This window comes from Camelus ferus, chromosome 1 (assembly GCF_009834535.1).
Source record: "Camelus ferus isolate YT-003-E chromosome 1, BCGSAC_Cfer_1.0, whole genome shotgun sequence".
In the NCBI taxonomy this organism is placed as follows: domain Eukaryota; kingdom Metazoa; phylum Chordata; class Mammalia; order Artiodactyla; family Camelidae; genus Camelus; species Camelus ferus.
Genome location: NC_045696.1, coordinates 37944149 through 37965617, shown reverse-complemented (window position 1 = coordinate 37965617; position 21469 = coordinate 37944149).

The following is a 21469-nucleotide window of genomic DNA, read 5'->3' as shown; positions in this document are numbered from 1 at the left end:
AGAAAATAACATTGCATGTTGACAAGCTGGATCTTTTCCTTTTTTTTTTTTTTAATCTAAACAAAACACTGAAAACAAAGACACTGACAGAAAACTATGAGTGATTTTTTTTTTACTCACTAAAGTAGATTTTTGTGTAAGGTGGCCAACATCACTCAACAGTATTTTTTTAAAAATTTGTATCTCTGACTATAATACTCACACTGAGGACCTTCCATAATAAATTACTCTCCTGACAACCACTACATTCTAATTGAGCTCATCTTCCCATCAACTGGTAAGTTAGAAGAGGAACTGTAATTTTCACTATACAATGTACTAAATGTAATTTTAAGCAAATGCCCCTCCTTAAATTTCAGGCATATATAGACATATATAGAGCTACACTTTAGTTCTGAATAGATGTACAATTATTTGATAAGCTTCTTTGGAACATCTGTGAGAGGTAATAGTATTCTGCTGACTGAGATGTTTAAACCTAGTTAGTCCATGGTTATTTCATGCAAAAGTTTCATTTAGACAATTCTACAGACCCTGAATACTCTTTTCTTTTCCAACTGGCAGCATCCAGTTCAGAAAGTATTTTTTAATGTCATTTATCTATAAAAACTTTGATGCTATGCATCAGTTTTATTCAGTTATACTTCCCTGGTCCCACCAAGCAAGGAAATATAAAAATAGATAAATTTCATTTGGCAAAGCATAGGTAAGACTATTCACTAAGATCTCCTGTACCAATTTTAATAAGTATTCCAGCACTGGAGAAGAAATTATTGAGAAATAGCACATCTCAGAATTCAGTTTACTGTAAAACCTACGTCTTGCTTACTTAGATCAGTAATGATGGTATTGTGTGCTTTTAAGGAAAAGACTGTTCATTTCCCATGTTGATATTGCCATTTTCACCATCTCATTCTTTTTATTCCCTATGACCTTGTCTGGAACTGGAAGCTGTTTTTCTGCCCTTCCCTTCTGATTTTCACAGAGTACATACGCTGACGAACTCCCTTCAAACAGACATCAAACATTGTTATTAAAATCCCATCAAAGAAATAGTTTTCAAAATAACATTTGTTTTCCATGATTTGCCCTTGGGGGTTTTCAGTAAAAAGGAAGGATTCCCATTTTAGAAGACTGTAAAATTGTCACGAACTTCAACTCCCTGATGACTTTAATCTAAATAAGTTCATTGCTATTCTATTGCAATAAGGTTGTTGAGAACGACCAAGAGAAAACAAAATTGACAGTAAAATCTCTGGTCATAAATATACTCATAAAATCTTATTACTTCAATAGAAAATCCAGGATACTACTATTTTAGCTGTGCCAGTAACAATAGAAATCTGAATTGGTTTAGATCTGTCTTTACATTGTTAACACCTATCTGGCAAGACATGAGCTTTGTAGCTTTTCGAACAATGGCCAAATAGCAGTAACAATGAAATAAATATATATTTCTGTAAAACGTAGGCTATGATTATTTCTACTAGGAAGTTACCAGGAAATTGCAGTAAGGCCAAACATCCATTCTAATAATTATATTCTTTAGAAAAAGCCCTATTTTGACATTGCTTTGCAAATGTTGCAAAGCAAAATATGATTTAATAATTAATACTCTAAAGGATTAAAAAAAGTTCTGAAATAAAATTATTTAATATGTTTATTAGAAGAAAAACAAATACTAAGCACCCTTCCATATTTATATTACTAGCTTCTTATGAAATTGTGGAGCTAGGTTTATAGAAGTTTAACAAGTTTTATCAATATAATTCTAACTACAAATATTGAAAATTCTTGGTGTGGTTAAAATTACATACTGTGGAATTGGTTCTGACTCTTGGGACTCAAGCAGAGTGTGTTGGGAAAATAAAGTCTTGAGATAAGTTCTTTTCTCATAACAAAGAATATGTTCTTCTTTATGTTTCCTACACACTTGTATTAATTAGTACTTTAATATTCTATTTCTGTATTAACTATGATTAGTTATTCATCTTTTCTGTATATTGCAGATCGAATTGCTATCTTGATGTGTGTTCGTTCATAAACAATAAGTAGAATCAAATGTTAATTACATTATAATGCCTTTTTAGAAAAAATAAAACAAACTTGTTTCACTTTCAGTTACAAATATCGAATCTGGGTCTGAATTCCCTCTTCCTGACATTTCTCTCAAGATGCCATCATCCTAGCTTTGTCTTGAGTGATTCATTTTAGAGGAAAACACATTTAAGAAAGAAAGTTTGATGGTAAACTGGCAAACACCTTATTCACTCCTTTTTTAAAAACAAGTAATGGAGTAACTATCAAGTGTCTGAAACATTTCCCTTTAAGCACCAAATTTAGCAATTATTTTACGTAGGCATTTTTCTAAAATGAATTGCGCCTTTTATGCCTTCATGGAAAGAATTTCCTAATGAAAACTTTTTCTTGATGCTCAAGGATATAATTATGAATGTTATTGCATTCTTTTAAATAAAAATGCCTTTAAAATTACTGATGTATGTAAAATTATCTACTCCTACACTTAAAGGCCATAAACTTACATGACTTTCACATTCTGTACTAGCTTTTCAGAATCTCTGGCGTCTTGTTCAATAAGGCAATACCAAGGAACTTTCTTTTTGTAATTTGGAATTTGTATCTAGCAGTCGTTAATACAATATAAGATTTGCTTCAGAAAAGCTGGGTTTGAGTATGGGGTATATCATAAAATCTGGTTAATGGGTAACCTAATGATGTCTCAGTTGATGACAATTAAGAGGATCTAATCTAGAGTGTTGTGCTGAGATTTAAATAAAATAGAGCATGTATGCAATATAATGCATATGTGCAGTCAAACTGTAATAATTCTACCTCATAAAACTGAAAAAGGAGAAAAAAATAAATAAAATAGAGCATGTAGAGCTACTAGAGTATATAATTAGTTGTCAGGAAATGCCGTCTATTGCTGATACTATGACTCTAAGAACAATGTGTATTAGGTTGGGCGTTTGAGCTAAAATCTGAGAGTTGAAAAGTCAGCCATGTGAAGACTGGAGTAAAAAATATTCCCAGCAAAGTTGCAACTGAGTTCTTGAGTCACAGAGATGGAGTCACTGTGCTTTTAGTAAAAATCTGAGATGAAGTTGGAGATGTAATGTAAGGACCATTCACAAAGGGCCTATAGAACATGGCAGAAACTGCTGATTTTTTTTCTTAATGTGGCAAGAAACCATTACATGAGTTTTAGTGGAATGGTCATGATTTGATTTCTGTTTTTAAAATATTACTCTCATTACTTTTTATGTAGGAAACTACGCAAATAAAAGTAGGGAGACAAGAGGTAAAGTGTAGGTAAAAAAAAAATAATGGTGATACAGATTAGGGGAAGTTTCATAGAGATTGAAATGAAAAGATGTTTCTTACGTTTCATTGCTTGGATTCCATAAAATTTGATTTTTGATTCTCTAAGGGAATTACAGGCCTGTTGATATTTTTTTCATGGCTGAGTGCTCTCATTTCCACATGCCAGTGTTCTCCTAAACATACATATACATATACACATACATATCACCACTTTGTGATTACAGCATCCTGATGAGTTTGTGATGGGTTGAATTGTACACCCCCTACCAAATTCATGTGTTGAAGATTTAGTCCTCAGTATTACAGAATGTGACCTTATTTTAAAGTAGGTTATTGCAGATGTAATTAGTTAAGTTTAGATGAGATCATTATGGAGTAGGATATGTCCCTAATTTGATGATCACTGATATCCTTATTAGAACAAATACACAAGTGAAGGAACGAATGAACAACAAAACATCATGTGAAGACATATACGTGAACACAGGGAGAATGCCATGTGCAGACTGGAGTTATGCTGTCTCAAGTCAAGGAACTACAAGATGCCACCAGAGAGGGCCCCAGCAGATCACTCCCTAGAGACTATATAGGGAACGTAGCCCTGCTGATACCTTGATTTCAGTCTTCTAGCTTCTAGAACTATAAGACAATAAATTTCTATTGTGCTAAACCACCCAGTGTACAGTACTTGATTACAGTAGCCCTAGTGACCTAATACATTTATATGGTGTTACTGTCATTCTGAAGAAACTGAGACAGAGGGTTATATAATTAATCTAAGATCAGTTAGCAGTAAATATTAGAGCTAAAGGTTAAGCCAACAGTCTAACTCCAGGGACTGAACCCTTAATGATGATGCTAAACTCCCTGCTATGTGACATTAAGATATTCCTCTAGTGTGATGGGTTATCTCTTTCCTCTATTTTTTTTTATCTGATGCATAGAAATTTAAGATTCTTCTTATAACAATGAAGGTGTTTCCCAGAAACTTATATTTGAAAATATTAATTTAGCTTTAAACATAATAGTAAGAATTCATTAGCTAGAATTTATAATAATCTTTACACTTATGATAATTTTTACTTTTTACAAAAAAGCATATGATAAGTAAGTTTTGTTTAGAAGATATTTTCAGGGACTATAATTAATTTAAAATTTTAAGGGAACATTGCAGGTGGCCTTGTGCAAAAAATGCTTGTTTGCAGGGCTGTCTTCTTAATTATCTCCTCACACTGTATTTCCATACTATAAACCTTAAAGGTCGTATTATATTAAATTAACTGTTGAGCTGTATCTTACAATTACCTAACTTTTAAAGTGCTTTTATCTAAAGAATTCAAAATTGATTTTACTTTATACTAGCTTAATCAGAGCAAATATTCTTATTTGATTGAGAAAAACATGCATACATAAAGAAAATAATTCAAACATCATGAATTTATCTACTCTCACCATCTTATGCTGTAGAGGAGGAATTTGATGTTCAAAAAATCAAATTCTGGGCTAAATTTCCAGAATGAATGGTAGCACATCCTAGGATAATGGTATCCTGGTTTCTTAACTTTTAGATCTTGAACTTTCCACTACATTATTCTGTCATGACTTTACTATATTAGGCTATGATTTAAAATCCTCTTGTTCCATATCCTGTCTACTTGTACCATGTACTCCTTACTACTCAAAGATGTTCCAATGGTCAGCATTGCTATTTAAAAAGCCTCTAAACTTCTTAATCATTATCCTTGCATCTACACTGTAATTTTATAGTTGTGTTTATCTTGAGAACATATTTTTCCCAAATGATAAATTTAGCTTTAAATAGGAAAAATCACCTGTTCCCAGTTCTATATCCATTGCCCTCGAGATACAATCCCTAATTAGTCAAATGGTTGTCACCTAATTAGCTGGACTCTGATTTTGATCTGTCTGCTCACTACCTTCTTCTCAAGTGAGACAAGCCCTCGGGATATGAAAGCTTATCATCATAGTTTCTGACTGTGAAGGGTTATGGCTCACATAATTGCTGAATATCCTTGCCTCTTGCTAGGAAAGTAATACTTGACACAAAAGTGTATTTATCTACCTTAACTGTTCTGACTCAAGCCATCTCATAACAGCTCAAGCTAGTACACAGTCACAGATGCACAGTTTCTATGTTGAAGGCAAAAATAGATATTGTAATTTTAAGCACTCCATACTAACTGTATTTTTTAAAGGAATAAAAGACAAAGGAGAGGTTTGGGGGCATCCTTTCCTCTCACTTAAATTTTTAAAAATACTTCCAGCCCTACTGGAAAATATACTAAATGAAGTTGGAAAATAATGTTGGGTTAACTGGATTTGGATTTTCATCATAAATATAGTGATGTGGCTACCTCAGTTTCAATTATGCTGTTCATTGTCTGAACATATTTCTCATTATTTGCTTTGAGAATAGTGATCACTTTAGGCATAGACTCTGAGCCGCACCATGATTGTTCATTCCTTGTCAAGTTGTGTAAAATCATAAGGAGAAGAAGACCAATTGAACTTTCTGGTACGTGTCTGTAAAGCATATGTCATCTGACTGTGGGGTAGTGACACTGAAAAAGCAATTTGTGTTTAAATAGGTAATTATATACTTTTATAAATACTTGCTTTTTTCCTTTATTGCTGTTATATGGTTGGCTGAGTGGGTACCTTATCTTTCTTCTCAGAACATAGCTGGAATTATCTAAGGAGATGAGTAAATGTCCCTTAAACAACATGGTTCTTCTACAGAATAATGCATTTTCCTAAGCCACACATAAAGTCATAGAAATTATTTTAGCAATTGGCAGAAATTATATTATTTAATACACACCAGTGTGCAACTTGGGGAAAATAGTCATTGAAGGTCACATTACCTGTAAAACAGAATGCTCATAAGGGAGAAGTAGTCCTTTAGTATCTATTCACATTGTATTCTGCCAAACATTTAAAAGTATAGCACAGGTATTTTCAGCAATCTCAGGGCATGCCTCCTCTTGGGTTTCAGAAAATCACTGATAAAGTAATAAATACCTAATAAGTATTCAGAAAACTCTTACTGGTTGAGTAGCTGATCTGTCTTTATGAAAGCCATTTTTCCATTTATTAACATATTTGATGACTACTCTTTGAGGAAATGAAGGAAAAGTTTCCACCCATTAAGGTATTAGCTATTAATGTGATGAATTAAAATGAATCTCCCCTCCAAAAGCAGAGTCCAGTGAAGATTTTCAGTAAGTACATCAAGATTTACCCCCCAAAATCTCCAAATTTTTGCTGCCACATGCTATCTTCAACTGACTGGAATTCACATGGTTGAGGAGACAAGATTAAAACTATTGGATATTTACTCTTCTGTTCACCCTATGTACTTATTACCCAAGACTCAGTCATTCATTATATTAAAAATAAATCAGGAAATATCAATAAGAAAAACAAAAGAAACATCACCCCAAATCCAACCACACAATGTTAAGCACTCCTATCATTTTGTATAAACTCTCAGATTTTTCCCATGATTTTATGTTGCCATACTATTGGCATCACAATGCATTCTGTTCTGTTTTTGTTACTAAATGATTTTTAGTAGTTGTTTTCTATCAAGAAGCATCTAATTACATTTTCATTTCTCATGGATGAATGTAGTTTGATTGTCTTAATATTCCATAATTTTGATATATTATTCTGTGGACCTAAGCTGTTTCCCAAATTTATAAAAATATTTACAAATTGCCATCTTATATATGGTTAACTAGATATTCAAAATGATTTACATGAAATTTCGTCTTTAGCATACACTATATTTTTGTCACTTGTATATTGACCTAGATTTTCTTCTGTTTTCATTAATTATTGACATTTTGGTATTATTAGTCTATTTTAATATACTACCTCTCAAAATAACAAATCTGAATAACCCGTTTGTCTGTCAGTCATTTCAAGAACAATGGTGTTATAAGAAAAGAGCTTATGTGTCTTATGCATTCTTCCCATTTCATCATACAGAAATTTAAAATAGATGTGTACATAAGTTTCTAAACTGAGTAAAATTAATGACGTCATTGCTTCATCAAGGACATTTAAAAAGTGAAACTGGCATTTCTATTTTTCTGTGGGTGGATGGCTTTGAAGAATACAGTGACTATGAGCATAATTTGGTACCACTGCCAGAACTTTTACCCACCATTTCTTTTGGACCATCAGTACAAATGTTAGCATAGTGAAAAAAGGCAGTTAATGCCTTGGAATTACTATAAAAATAATTTCTACTTTGGTTTCCTCCAAAAGAAACTTAGAGTCACCAATCAGTCAGCAAACCACTTTTGTCTACTACTGACCTAATGAGACTAATTTAGTTACGTTGTCCATGTAGTCTTAGAGTCACTCACCAGGTATACCCATTGACCACATTCATAGTCTGTGGGGATACATTAATGAACAAAACAGTGAGTAAAACTCATTGTTGTCTTTTAAGATGCATGAATAATCATCATACGTGAAAATATTGAAAAATACTGACTAGAAGCTGTTTACTGAAGACTACTGTAAGATACTATAAGATATAACTCTCAATAAATTGATTTTTATGGACATTTCAATTTTAAGTGAGGTTTTTAAAAAATCATGGTATTTGGTTCATTATTGATGCATTTTTATAGATGAATAAATATCTCTAGTATAAACTTTGTTTAAATAGATCTTTCAACTTTTGAGCTCACCTTAGAAATTATTTACTGAATTAATTATTTAGAAATAGAAATACACATTGTGGTGCTATTTTTTGGAGAGCTAGTGTCAGTGAAATTTTGTCAATAATATAAAGCAAAGAAAATGACTTCATTAAATACCACAAAGATCAGGTATTAATGCAGTTTTCAGGATTGCAAACTATTCTAATGAGTTACTAGTATGTTCTTTGTCCATACCCCTATAAGATACCTATTTGGCAGAGAAAATAGAGCACAGCTGAAAATCATACAATCAAATCAATGGAAACTTAGACTTATAACCAACCTATTTCTAAAATCTGAAATTTTTCACTAGGTAAAAACAACTGGAGGCATATCAAGGGACATAATTTGTGACTTGTGGGAGTTACACTGTTTATCAGGCAAGTATGGTTTGCCTGGTAGTAGCTAAGAACACTTTAGCCTTTCCAACAGATTACTGCTTGCTGGTTTAGAGATGGCTTATTTTACCAACTATAAAACCTGGAAAACTAGAAATAAATTGTACTTTTCATCATTATCAGTTTCTATGTTTCCAAAAACTTTCTGAGACTTCTTTACTCATTCAGTCTATCAGGATGCTGAGTAAAGGCTGCTGGACATGGTTTTCTTTTAGGAGTTATAACTGTGCCACGTAAGATTTACAGAAAAACAAAATCAGAATGAGCCACAGGGCAATATATTTTCAGATTAACATATCTGAAAGACAGGCCTTACTGAAGCAATAGCACGCAAGTCTATGAGAGTTGTCCTGTATAGAGGTACTAAAGGTGTCAGGCTTTGTGTGAAAAGATGTATTCATCCATCTCAGGCTGTAGATTGGAGCGCAGGATGTTCTAAACACCCAGATGAATAGTGGCAATAGCAAAGGAATAGTCTCATATTTTCTTCCTTGGCAAACATTAGGTCCATTTGGGCATACAGTTTATCAAAGATAAGTAAGCAAAAAAAGTTAAGAATCCAAACTGTGGAATATACTTTGAAAAAGAAAACAAAACAAAGTATTATGTCATAGACTTGTAGGAAAAGCTGACCACAATCAATCAAACAAAGGAAAAATATTTAGATAGGTTAGATTTATATTTTTCAAAAGGTACAAGAAAATACCAGTTCAATGAAAGGAAAGTGAGAGGTCCTAAGGCAACATCTAGAGGAATGATAGCCGACCAAAGATTCAAAACATCCTTCCTAGATATGTGCGCTCACGTGAAAACAGAGACTAAAAGGTCATTGAAAATGTAATAGCAAAATTATGATCTATTCACTTAGGAAACTGGAAAGAACACATTAAGGAAAATTCTAACAGTGATTCTCAGGACATTTTGAGAAGATCCCCTAGAATATCAAGCTAAGGCCAGTAATCCAAACTTTCTAAGAATGACATGGTTGGCATTGAGGATAAAGGAAAAAATGATAGAAATTTATAGTATTAACTTATTGGCAAAAAGGAAAAAAAAACAATAATCAAACTTATAATAAAAGAAAGTCAACTTGCTGATTTGACAAATTACATGGGTAGGTGTCCCCAGAGTGCTTACTGAACCTAGATAAAATTAGCAAGAAGACAATCACATATTATATTTTGAGTTACAGTTATAAAGGAAAAAATAATCAACATACATCCATGCAAAAACTACCTGGTTACTTACACAAAAAGCTAAACAGAAAAATCATATCAGATTATGTTCAAACTTAGTCTCCGAAAGACTAAATGTCGGGAAAATGGTGATCAATATTTAGAGATTAAAAAAAACCAGAACTATGTTAATTGTTTGTCACCTAGTAATTCTGACTGCAGAAACAATATTGGGTACAGAAAATGATCTCAACTTCCTACCCAGTTATCTCAGAATAAGAAAGACCAAATTTTTCAATTCAAAATGTGTGCCAAAAATATGTGTCCTGGCCCAAGAACTTAACCTTTTTGGTTGCTATGGTAAGTACATTTTTATTTTCCAGATGGATGCCTCAGAACTTATAAACCTGATGATATTCGAATTGCAGATGATTTTGCTGTCCCCATTTACTTCAATTTTATTCTTCCTAAAGTTTTGTTTGCAAATTGGCTGCCAGTGTAAGATACCTACAAAGAAAAAAATTCCTAACAGGAAAATTTATGTCTAGATTTCTTTTGAAGTTGTCACTTCACAGTTCTTGAATATGGATAATTTGTCATATGGTTTATGTATCAATCCAGAATACTTTTAAATAGAAATATTCTTAGTGTGTGACGGAAGTCTGTGTCTCAAAGACTTAGGACAAAACTTTCTACTATGAAATATTTACTAGTAGATGTAAGGCCTCTGTGGACAAAACTAACTGGTTTTACCTTTCTTATTTAAAATTCTGCTTTAGACATTAGGTTACAAACATTGGTTTCTTTAATTTTCATAGTAACTGCAGTAGAAAATTCTACTTTTTCTTCACGTTTTCTGTGAGATAATTGAGCCTCCAAAAAGATAGGAAAATTGACAATGTTCATAGTTTGTTGTCTTGAGAGCCTCCTTAATTAGCATATTTTATAGGCCTTTGTGCAATATGCAGACAAAAGAAATTCATTTTCATATAAATTCCACCACCACCGTTAAAATCCTGCTTTGGTAAATTGAAATTCATTGTATTGATTCTAATTCCTGACATTTGCCTACAAAGCAAATAAAAGAAACATGTTATACATTTTTTAAAAATGTTATATCTTGAAGCAAATAATTTGGAGTTTCCTGAAATTTGAGGTGCAGTGAAATCTCATGAATTCTAGGTTATTCCAGCAATACTTTTATTGCCTCAACTTCTCCTAGATATACTCAATAGAAAAGAATAGAAGTTACACTTTTCTTACTAGAATCATCAGTGAAGCACATATCCTGTGTTTAAAAAGCATAATGATCACAGGTTTCTTAAATGGGAGAGTATAGTTCATTTTAGGCATATGGCAACAATGGAAAAGATAAGATAGGAAAGCTTCTCTGAAAGTAACATTTTAAAAATGCCAGATCCTTGTTTAGGGCTCAACATCTAAGAATGATGTCCTGTGGCTATTGTATCTGGACTCTGGGCAGTTTCTCCTTTTTTGAGAAATATAGCTCATGTTTGCTGCTAAGTTGCTTTCTGTCTTTGATAGATACTTGATGAAACTGTGTATATTTAACTAGAGAATTTAATAGATACTTGATGAACTGTGTATATATAACTAGAGAATTAGTGGGCGCTAGTTATACTTTGGCTAGAGGTGCATTCTATTAAAAATCACTAAGTCACATGTTGTAGGATGTAGTTACTAGAATTGCTATATTTTATTTGGATAGAAGAAAATAGAACTAAATTTGTGTACACATCAGAAACAAATGTTTTCTGAAATTGAAGCTTTATATAAAACAAGAAGATAAAACTGGCCATCACATCTCATATATTTGAAATAAGGGGCTTTTTATAGTGGGACTGCTGAAGTTAGAAAAAAAAATTGTTCTGTCATATTTAATGGTTTTCTGCCATGAGTTATATTTCTTTTATGTGGGAAATAGAATGGAATTGCTTACTGTGTACATGTGCAAGGCCTCCTTGGTGAAAACCATAATGAGAAATAAAATTACTCTTTTTCATCTTGAGGGAAAACCATATGTATAAGTTATTTATAGCTGCATAATAAATTATCCCAAAGTGATGTAAGGTAACCATAAACATTTATCATTCCTCATAATTTTTGAAGGTCTGACATGTCTTGTTCAGGAAGTTCTTGAAGTGGGTTGGGTCTGTTGCTAGAAGATATTAACTAGGGCTATAGTCTTTTGAAGGACTGACTGGGGCTGAAAGATTCACTACAAAGTTTACTTATATATCCTAGCTGGCAAGTTCGTGTTGCTTGTTGGTGAGCAGTCCTAGTTCGTTTACAAGTTGGCCCCTGTACAGGGATGCTTCAATGTCCATGTGGCGTATAGGATGGCTTCTCCAAGAGCAACTGATACAATGAAGGCAGAAGTTTTAATATGTTTTTTTACTTAGCCACAAAAATAAAAAAAAATAGTGTCCAAAATACCTAATTGGCCACAATTCAGCCTCATTCATTGTGGGAGGGAACTACGATACACTTGTAAATACAAGGAAATGAGAATCATTGGAGGATGGTTAGTTCAGTCCATCTTTCCTCCAATGTTTTCATTCCTATCCCCTCATGCAAAATCTATCTCTTCTCTCCAAAGTCTCTCCAAGTTCTCATCCATTTACAACGTCAGCTCAAATACAGAATCTTGTCTTTGAAATTAGATTTAGGTGTCGGCAAGCCATCTCAGGTCTGGTGCCTAGAATGCAGATCCTCTTGATCTGAAGACCTATGACCCAAAAGACACAAGTTATATGCCCCCTTTCCCCCATACATTCAGTACACAGTATAGGATAGGCATAGAATTACTGGCTTAGAACTTCTAGTTAACAAAGGGGAGGATGGGGAAACACAAAGCACTCACTGTTCCATAACATTTCTGAAATCCAGAATGACACATATTACCAGTTCCTAGGTTATGGCGCAAAGGCTGAGAATTATATACTGTGGTTCTTGGAACTGTCCTCTGAGTAATTTCTCTTTTTCCATGAAACATAGCTCTTGTGTGCTGATGAGTGACTTTCTCCAGACTGCTTACTTGCATATAGGCTTACTTGCATACAGAATTTTGGGTGTCCAACAGACATTGTTTTCCTCTTCTTTCTTTTTTTTTCAAGTGAGATATAATTGGCATATAACATTGAGTAAATTTAAGGTATACAATATGTTTATTTGATACACTTATATATTACAGTATGATTACCATAATAGTGTTAGCTAACAGCTCTATCGCATCACATAATTATACTTAGAATAATATTCTCAAGGTCCATCCATGTTGTTGCAAATGGCAAGATTTTCTTCTTTTTCATGACGGAATAATATTCCATTGTGTATCTATATCTATACCTCACATTTTCTTTATCCATTGGCACTTAGATTGTTTCCATATCTTAGTTATTAAGAATAATGCTGCAATAAATATGAGAGTACAGATATCTTTTCTATATCCTGTTTTCATTTCTATTAGATATGTATCTAGAAGTGGGATTATGGGATCATATGGTAGTTCTACTTTAATTTTTTTGTGAAATTTTCATACTGTTTATAAAACTCCTAGAAGGAAACATAGAGGGGAAACTCCTTCATGTTGATCTTCCCTGTGATTTTTGGATATAACATCAAAAAGCAAGTGACAAAAGTGAAAATCAAAAGGTGGGGCTACATTAAACTAAAAAGCTTCTGCACAGCAAAAGAAACAAACAGCAAAATTAAAAGGCAACCTGCAGAATGAGAGAAAGCATTTGCAAACCATATATTGAATAAGGGGTTAATATCTAAAATGTATAAGTAACTCATTCAACTCAATAAAAATAATTTGATTTAAAAATGAGCAGAGAAACTGAATAAACATTTCTCTAAAGAAGGAAACTGAATGGCCAACAGGTACTTGAAAAGAGACATCATTAATCATCAGAAAAACGTAAATCAAAACCACAGTGAGATATCACTTCACAGCTGATAAAATGACTATTATCAAGAAGAGATGCTATATCAGGTGTTGGTAGGGGTATGGAGAAAAGAAAACCCTTGTGCACTGTTGATGGGACTTTTCCCCTCTGGTTCTGTTATTGTCTCTTTCAATACAAGCTGTTAGTGTAGGACAATTCTCTTAAGACTTTTTTAGGTCTCCTATGAATAATATTGGGTCAAATTCACTAAACAAAAGCCACACCTGCAAATTTCTTTGATATAAATGCTCTTCTACATGTTCTTCTGCTTACGCTGCTGAACAATATTGCTTTGTATTCTTAGAAGCTGTTATTTGGCATATCAGTTCTCTGAAGCACTGCCCTAGATATGTCTAAGGTTTCAACAAAGGATTTTACACTCACATCCCTGGTTTTATTTTTAGACTGTTTGTGGTCTAATAATCAACCACAGAATAATAACCTGCAAAGATGTCCTTGTCTCAATCTCTGAAACCTGTGAATCTGTTACCTTACATAGAAGTATTTGCAGATGTGATTAAGTGAAAGATGTTGAAATGGGGAAATTATCCTGGGTTATCTAGGTGGGCCCAATGTAATTACAAGAGTCCTTAAAATATATCCAGGAGAGTCAGAGAAGGAAAATATAATGGCATAACCTGGGGTCAGAGTAATGTGGCCATGAGTCAAAGACTGTGGACAAATGTAGATGCTGAAAAAGGCAAGGAAGAGTAGAGCCTCCAGAAGAAATTGCTGCTCAGGTGACACCCTTTGATTTTAGCCCTCTAAGACCCATTTTGGACTTCTTACCATCAAATTGGAAGAAACTAAATTTATATTATTTAAAGCCTCTATGTTTGTGGTAATTTGTTGCAACAGAAATAGGAAACTAATAGGACTGTGTTTTCCTGAGTATGCCTTGGATTTGGTTTTGTCTAGAATACATTGCTTACTTTTAACATGGTTAGCCACCTGGAGAGGCTGGGAAATTTCAAACCCAGAAGGTTGTTGCTTTCAATTTTTTAAAAATCATTCTGTTGCATTTTCCTATAAGCATCAAGAAGAGACGAGATGGCACATACAACACTCTGGTTGGAAATATCCCTATCTAGATCTGACAGTACACTAAGTATTTTATTTCCTGTTCAAATTATAATAGACACACTTTCTGCCACTACACAATCTTCTGCTTTCTCTTGCTTTTCTGCTACTTATTATGAATAGATCACTGAGACTTATGTAAATGCTTTTATGAATAAATTTTGTAAAGGGCAGTCACTTTCCAAAACTGTGGGTCTAAGTACATGCTATAGTTTATATTTTGTAAAACTAGTGAAATAATAAATAATTCAAACTAATTGTTTGGGTAATTTAATTTCAAAATTAAATTATTAGGATTTTAACAAAGAATTCTGTTGATAAATGTGAGGCCAATTCATAGAATAATTATGTTGATTCTGTCATTATAGTTCATCAACTATTTATTTATATTTATCCTATTTTGCTACAGGGAATGAAATTTTATTTAGTTATTTAAATAATATTTGCTTTCTTCAATAGTATATTGAATTACATATACAATGCATTTTTAAACATATGATTAAATCATATTTTGGATTTACACAGTAATAGTATTCACAGTATTTCTACTACAACATAATGTGCTATTCTGTAAAGTACTGAAATACAATTTTATTTTATTCATTCAATTATGTGCATATCTCAGTGCTGGTTTATTATGTTATAATAGCCTAGAAAAAATAAACTTGGAATTATATACTTGCTTGGTAAATACATGTCATTAAATAAACAGTTTCAGTGTAAAACATGATTTTTACGCAAATGATACATTTCAATTAGTACAAATGAGGCTTTTCTTAAAATTTCTGTATATACTCTATTTCTGTAGGAAAATTTCTGCTAGTATTTTCTCTTTCTGTGCTTCACATATAATTAATATCACCACTGATATACTATCTATTCAAAAAGCAGAACCTATAAATTACTTTTTCCTCAAACCATTCTTAATTGGATAGACACACAAAGGAACATCATTATTTTATTGATAGATGATATGTATATTTCTCAGCTAACAGCTACCTGATACAATTTCTACATTCCCCAAAAACCAACCAGCTACAGATAATCTCAGCTGACAGTCTATCTCTATTTCCTAATCAAATCATCACTCTTTCAGATCAGTTATTTTCTCTTTGGATACATGAAGTGCGTTACAGATATGACATTTAGATTGCGAACACATCCAGCAATTAGCAACAAATGCACTTTCCTAAATTATTTGATCATGAAGGAGTCAGGGCCTGAATGAATGTCATACAGGCTAGTAAACTTACTGTATCAGTTATGAAGTGTTGATGAAAAATTGCTGACTTGCATGGACACCAGAACAGGGAAAGCATAGACACCAAGAGGTCAAGTTGAGGACACTGAGTGCTTCAAGCTGGACTCAGGGATGCTGGAAGGGAGGTGAGAGGGCACTGAAAACAAACTTGGCCTATTTTGAAATTTTGCCTGCAGCTGTAATATACCTCTGTAAATATCTCCATTACTGATTTGTGCCTGTCACACCTGTCATTTTGTTACATGATCATTATTGTCTACATCTTTTTTTGCCTGTGAAACCTAATTGCTGCCAACTACCCATTTTGATACTCTAAAAATCTTGTATTTCTTTCCTTATCTCTGATTTTCTTGTCTCCTTTACTTAAATGCATTGACATTAACTTTCTAGTTGATTTTTATTCTTTTTCCAACTAGAAGCCCTCATTTCTCCCTTGTGAGTGCCCACTTAAAATTAAATACTTTTGGTACCTGTGATTTCTCCCTATTTAAAGACAAGAAATAGTAATAATCTAAAGGTAAATTCACCTTTCCTAGACCAGTACAAATACCATTAATTAATGGAAAGAGCCACATGATTGCTGAATGCCAAGTATAAAATAATTGAATGTGTGATTCAAAAGCTTAGATTTACATCATTTGTATCTAGATATGTTTGCTTTCTAGCTAACTCAAATACACTAATTCATATATGAAAGTTCCATCCAAATAAACCAACCACAGGATGATAATGTAAATTTGAGTATCATCATATCAGATCATGTTATTCTAGTTCTAATCATTTTAGAATACAGAAAAATAAACTATTTCATTTATTTCTCAAAATTTATATTTCTTCTGTTCTATTTTTATTTAAAGAAATATCAAGTAAATTTTTCCCTTTTTTTAACAGTAAGAGTTAATTTTATGTAGGACTCAGAATACAAAGAAAATATCTCAAAAATGTCACCACACAATTGCTCACAACAAAAGTCTATGAGTCATTCTTGATTTTTTTTCCCCTCCTCTCCACATTCAGCCCACTAGCAAGTCCTTTGGTATTACTTAGGAAATATGTTTTAAACCTATCCATTTATATCCATTTCTAGTGCCACTATCTTAGGCCAAACTGTCATTATCTCATTTCTGATGTACTGTAGTAGTCTTTTAGTTGTTTTATTTGTTTGTTTGTTTATTTTACTTTATCAATGCTTGTTGTTTCTCCAACCTCATAATTCATCTCAGTCGTCCTAACATTTCTCTTGAAGTCTGGTGAAGCCTATGGAACATTTCCGAGAGTAACTGTTTCTAAAATAAAATATTTTGAATTACAGGGAAAATAATTACAGTTGATCCTTGAACAATAGTGGAGCTTAGGAGCAGCAACCCTCCACTCAGTGGAAAATCTGCCTTTATACAAGATTCGACGTCTTCAAATTAAACCAACTGAGGATTGTGTTGTACTGTAGAATGTAGTTATTGGGAAAAAATCCATATATAAATGGACTCATACAGTTCAAACCCCTGTTTTTCAAAGGCCCACTGTACATTTAAATATCCCCTAATATATGTGTAAAGTGTAAATCAATTCATGTCATAATCCTATTCAATGGATTATCACTGAATTAAAAAAAAAAAACCTGCGCTACTTATCTTAAACAAAAAGATTCAACTGGCCTGTCTCCCCAGTGTCTGCCATCTTGTCCCTTACTTACCAGTTCCTTGATAAATATATTTTATTTTCTGTCAACACTCAAACTCTTTCTGTTCTCATGTGTTTGAACTTGATGTTCCCTGAGTCTGCCTCACGTCACCTTATATCCTTTGCCAATCAGTATTGTTTTTTGATTGTACACTCAGTTTCTATAAAATAATAGTGTGTAAAATGTTGGTTCTATTCTTACTGATCAAATTAGTAAAAGTAAATAAAAGTTGGTCATTGCTTCCAAAGGCCACTATTGAAAACTTCATTCCAAGGACTGTTTGATTTTTTTTAAATGAGGTTTGCGTTGTGTGAACATTTTAACATTTTCCAACACCATTTGTCATGCCTTGAATTTGGACATGATTAAAATGCAATATATTTTCTCATTGACAGATTGAAATGGTAGACAGTGGAGTTTTAATAATCTTTTGAAATTGCTTTATCTATACTCCTGCAAAATATAAAAGAATAAATATAGTAATAGCCATTTTTTTTTTACTGTATATGGGAAGTCTCGAAACTTAAACATTAAAACAAATTACTTTGTGGCCTAATGAAGTATATAAAAAATAAGGTTACGCTATTTTTGAAATTAGTGATTCATGAGAATATGTCACATTGCTTAATTGGCTAAACTCAGCAGTATGTACTAATCATTAATGAGAGTAAAAGGAATTAAACCACTAATGTCCTAAAAATTATTGAAGGGTAGTTCAAGAAAGGGTAGTAGGCTGGTCAAGGGTTATTTATGAAAAGAGTCAACAGAGGCAAAGTGCTGTAATATTCGTTAAAACTAGTGAAGGAGGCTCCTAAAATCGCACCTTAAGGGCATTTCCTTATGGTCAGAATTCAAACTAATAATGCCACTTTGTTTTGATGTGGTTCATTGAAATTTAGTCTGGCATTTAAAACATTGGGCATAATATGATTAGGAATGGAAAGTGGTTATAAGTTTCCTGTCAAATAATTTTTAAAAAGCTGTTAGATATTTATTTTATCTAAATAATGAAGGTTTGTTAATGTTGGGCAAGTTCTTTTGTGTTTTTACTGCATTTGGTCTTGGAGATCAAAGAACAAAAATTCTCATCTTACTTACAAATAGTATTATGAGTAAGAAGATCAACACTTTGTACGTGAAATGGTCTTCGATTTATAAAGTGTATCCACATATACTTGCTATTTTATCTCTTCCCAAAGAGCATATTTATGGCAGGAAAACTATTACATATGTTTTCATCACATATATTTTATATGTACACCTAAATAAAGAAGAAAAACTCTGCTTTATGTAACTTTTGAAAACTCTATGAATCTCTTTTAGAAGAAAAATATGTAAACACTTTAATTGTCTCAGTTATTTTGCTATGTAATTACAACATAATGTAAATAAAACAAGTATGAATTAACACAAATAACAATGTGAGTAGCAGAGATCTTGGGAATGATGAAGCTTGTAAGAAGTGATCAGTAATGTAGCTCAGGTAAAAACTAAATGAATATGTACAGTTTAAACATATTCTTGTCCTCATCAGTCCAGTATTAGTCATTTAGAAAGATGGCTAAGAACATATCTATGATTACTGAATAGACATTGGGGGGATATTTAACCAAAAGTAGACCATGTTGTTTATGTGCTAAATTGGGGATAAGCAGGGTGGAAGCCAATATTATTCTTAAAAAGTCATGATCATAGCATGTGGTCATTTTCCATGTTAACAAAACAGAGTTGATAATCGTGATTCAAAGATTCTGAAAACCAGTGACATATTCCAGAGCTATATCTATGCACTACCAAACAGATTTTGAAATTCCTTACCACGTGTGTTTAAAATGAGACCATTATTGGAAGTAATCTCAATATATGCTCTGTTACTGGCATTTTACTTTGTGATTATATCCCCCGAATTCTAAAACATGGCTGGTCTCACATAATTTTGTTGTCATCCTCAAAGAAAACAAAACAAAACAAAATAAAGAGTACTTTCTGACCAGGCGGCAACATCAACTATGACAGTATGATTATAATAGACTCATTTAGATATACTTTAATTTGAGCTTAGATTTCTCTGTGGTTAGCTTGACTACTTTATGATTCCTATGCATTGCAGTTCTTTTCTGATATTCTACTACATTTTAAGTAGCATGGACATGCTTTTTGGTGGCTGCTCTAGAGGAAGACATGAACATTTTTTCTAGGTAAAGTTGTTAATTGTTGCTCTTATTAAATGAACCAGGTAACAAATCCTGATGAAGCCTCTCTAGTGTAAAGGGGTAAGTCATGATGGTGGGGTCAGAGTCTCCCAAACTTTTCACCACCATACTCCACTGTTATGACTGTGAAACCTTTGTTCCCAGGACATATCTGTCAGAAGATAACAATACAGTTTTTTTCTAGAAACCTGTGGCTGTGACTCACCTGTGCTTCATGATCTAGTTTTCTTACCTGCCATATTGTATCTGTTACTTTTATGTCTCCTGTTTGGGGCCACTGAGGCATAGTAATTCTTGTATGCTGTTAATGTTGATGCTGACAACGGTGGCAGGACCATGGATATCTATCTATGGTAGCAATGCAGCTGTTTCCTCTTGACATCGATGCCTGTCCCTGAGTTTGGAAGATGTCTTTCACAGGTAGTGACTCTCTCAATACCAGTAGGGCTCGCGCGTGGACACTCAGTGTGCTAAATCTTTTTCTTTTCCCATTTCCTATTATTTTATGTCCATTTTTATGGATTTTTAAAATATTGTGACTCAAATATACACGTATGAGAACTTATATAATAAGAACAATCTTGGGGATGGTAAACTTCCTACTATTTAGAATTGCTCTTTTCTCCAGCTTTGATGTAATGACCATTATGACATAATGAATCAAATTTCTGAGACTCTACTTTTTCCTTAGGGTGAATTCCTTCATAGGTGATTCCTAATATCTTCTTGCCCAGGCAAGTTTGATTTCTAGGCTGTGTACAATGTGGTTTCAAACTTGAATCCCTGCTGCTCTGAACTATGCCAGCCGAATCCCTTGAGCATGACATGGGAAAAGACATTAAAAAACACTTTGGATTCAGAAAATGAAGTCTGTTCTATTGAGTGTTGCAATATTGGTCCAAAAAGTGTGTTATTTCTCTTTCTGCCTTTTATAACCATAATCAATATTCTCAGGTCACTCCACTTTAAAGATACACTAGTATTTACTTTTTAAGCATTAAATACAGGTTTCTTATACTACTTTTTGCTCTACTGAAAGTAAAGAAGAAAGGGAAGGAAAATACTGTACAAATTGCATTATTTAATAAATTAATCTATCAATGTGTGGATGTATACATATGCATATGTGTTTAAAGCAACACCAGTATTCCTGAATGGAAAATCAACAAAAAGAAACAACAAATAGATGATATTATAGTAAGAAAAATTTCTGTTTATTTTGCTTGATCATTTAAACAATGTTAAATAAATGTTACATTCAGTACTATTCTGTCATTGAATGCATGAATTTTTCCTGCAAAATAAATGAACTGTAGCCAATAATATCATTGCAACAACAAATGCAAAGTAGGGGCATATTAATGTCCAGCAATGTCATTTACGCTTTTATATCTACTCTGTGCTGTTTGGCCTAGATTTGCTCTGTTAAAGTCCAATTATGTTTGGTGTCTCTTAGGCTAAGCATTTGTTTTGGGTTTCTTCAGTTGTAATCTCAAGTTTTCTTCATTAATTTTGGCTCTCGAGATGAATTACAAGGTCAAAATTAACTAAGTTCAGTCATTGTATGTTTCTCATTTCCTTAGGATATGATATTTATCTCTGATAG